Source organism: Anopheles darlingi, chromosome 3, assembly GCF_943734745.1.
Source record: "Anopheles darlingi chromosome 3, idAnoDarlMG_H_01, whole genome shotgun sequence".
Taxonomy (NCBI): domain Eukaryota; kingdom Metazoa; phylum Arthropoda; class Insecta; order Diptera; family Culicidae; genus Anopheles; species Anopheles darlingi.
The window spans coordinates 37,173,439-37,175,938 of NC_064875.1; the positions used below are offsets into that span (position 1 = coordinate 37,173,439).

General features: G+C 33.2%; 1 protein-coding gene across 10 annotated transcripts in view; it reads left to right on the forward strand.

Moving 5' to 3' along the window:
- LOC125956031 (CUGBP Elav-like family member 4) overlaps positions 1-117 on the forward strand; it is a 207,072-nt gene extending 206,955 nt beyond the window's left edge. For all 10 annotated transcript variants that reach the window (XM_049687477.1, XM_049687478.1, XM_049687481.1 and 7 more), the window contains one exon: positions 1-117. This exon is cut by the window's left edge and continues 1,156 nt beyond it. The gene's annotated coding sequence lies outside the window, so the exon portion shown is untranslated.
- Positions 118-2,500: the final 2,383 nt, after the last annotated feature.

Here is a 2,500-nt window from a genome sequence, read left to right on the forward strand (position 1 = left end):
GAACGAAGCGAAAAATTTAAACTGAAACATACTTAAATCCTGTACACTTGTTGCTAGATACTTTCGATTTTAAGGTTGGTTTTTTTTTTTGTCGAGAAAAGCATCTTGATCTTACGTCTCCTCGTACGTCTCTCTTAAAGTGAGTATAAAATAATTTACATCAGGTTGATAATGAACCCACAAACATGTGGCTAATGCAAAATATTGCATAACGAATAAGAAATGTAGTTCAATAATTTAGATCCCTTGAACCCCCTTGCATCGTTTTACCTACTTCAGTATTAATTTGTTGACTTGTGGATTATTTGTTTAATGAATGATGTGATCGCGCTCATCCAACTGAAATTTAACTAGTGAAACATCTTGCGTGTCTTTTTCAACTAATGTCTACAAAGAAAGTATTCATTCACAAATACCGGACCGAACTCTACAATCGCCTACCATTGCTGAGCTTTGTGTTTGGTAGTTTGCATCCCTCCAAAACGTGGTTAATGAGCCATTAAGGACATTTCAGTAATCAGATTCCTGCCTAAGAATAACAAATAGTAATTAGGGTTTGTAGCTATGTAGAACGATATTTAATTCAAGTATCAAAATATAAAGTAATGGTGAATAAAGAAGTGGTGCAAAACTAACACAAAAACGTATATGAATTACTATTAATAACAAAAAACTACAGCTAAGCCAAGCCAAAAATAGATTCAAGCATATACATATGCACAAATGCGCATTTTCATCGAAAATAGTGCTGAATACAATGAACCGGCAGAAGGTCTGAGCAGCGTAAATTAAATTTAGCATAACATTATGTAATGATACCTTCGCAAAGATTTCACAATGAATGGCAGTTTGACTAAAGTACTAAAACCCCAGAATTTCCACTAAAAAATTGAAGCGTCAGAAAAAAGTGTTTGCAACAATGATGAACTGATGCAGCATATAAAGGAGCTGACCCAACACTTCCTTCTCGTTCTTAACAAGATTTGAAAATACAGCAGATGTGCAAATATACACATTTGGACATTTGCTATACTTTTTTCATCAGATATCCCCAGCTGTATTACCGATCAATTTAAAACATTTACAATTTTTTAACTAAGTAATAGATCGTACTGTCGCTAACCACTGATGTAGGTTGCTTTATTATTAGTTGATCAACACGAACATGCATACGTTAGATTGATTGTTGTTTGGTAGCATATGGACAAAAGAAAAAAAAATCAAATGGATTTATTGTTTGCCTTAAGCGTAAGTTCTTTTTATGTTGAGCAGCATGTTACACACACTTAGCAAAACATGGTAGTTCATTGAAATGCCAGCTATACTAAAGAAATTTTATCCGAAAATCGAATGTTATTCGCACAAAACAGTTGTGTTACACATACCATATACCATTGGGTGACAGCGTTTGATTCATTCTTCCACTACAGTTGACAGGTAGATAAAATGTAATGTTTATTTTTTGTTTGCAAGTGGTAATTTAATGAGAAACTTTGGCAACTTAAAATATCTCTTCTGGTAATATTGCTGAATGAAGGCAATGAAATGATCCATTTCACAATTTCTAATACTTAATCCTTTATCTGCATATAGAACAAGGAGAAAAATCTAATCGTGCGATTTTCATTCTATGCCATACATAATTGCGAAGGAATTCTTATTAGAGTTAGATAAATTTACAAAACGGGCTGTGATTATAAGAATTATTTTGCAAATCGCAAACATATAAAAAATCATATAGCCCATAATTTACAGATCGACAAAATCATATGTCTCCGGAATTTGTACCATCATTCTTATGTTTCGAAAAAAAAGATGCCATAGAAAAACACGACATTCTCATGATTGTATCTAGCATCGTTTGATGCTAATTTGAACATCTGCTGGTTTATATCTGATCTGAAACGAAATTTGCCAGAAAAAAAGTTTGAACGATGAAATAAACTATAAAAAACATGGCTAATAAACCAAAATCAAAAAAATGCCAAAAGTCGAGGTAAAGCCAATAAATTCGTAACAACCGTAGGATAACAACACATTCTATGCCCTTGTATATACACGATAAATTCAGCCCAGCACCATTTTCTCTTCACTATTCCTACACATTACTGAAACCTCTAGCAAACCTAGCATATATATCTAAAGAGCACACATTATGCCAAATGCATTATATGAGTGCATCGTAATATATTGAAGGTCATATCAGTTGTAGATTCTTGCAGTTTCTTTCTTCAATAGCTGAATAAAAACAAAAGAGTAGAAGGAACCTTTGGCTCACTAACCGTTTGGTAGAATGGTCTCGGGCATCGTAAACGGCTCTATACAGCTTTGCACAATTGACCATTCAACAGTGGTTCTGCAATGAATCAAACGACCAGCTTCGAATAAACTAAATTGCAGGATTTTAGCCAGCAGTAAACAAGTATAGTGAATTAATTAATAAATCACAGAATCCTCATATAAAGAAAAACTTGAACAGATAAACAAAAACAACAAAGTA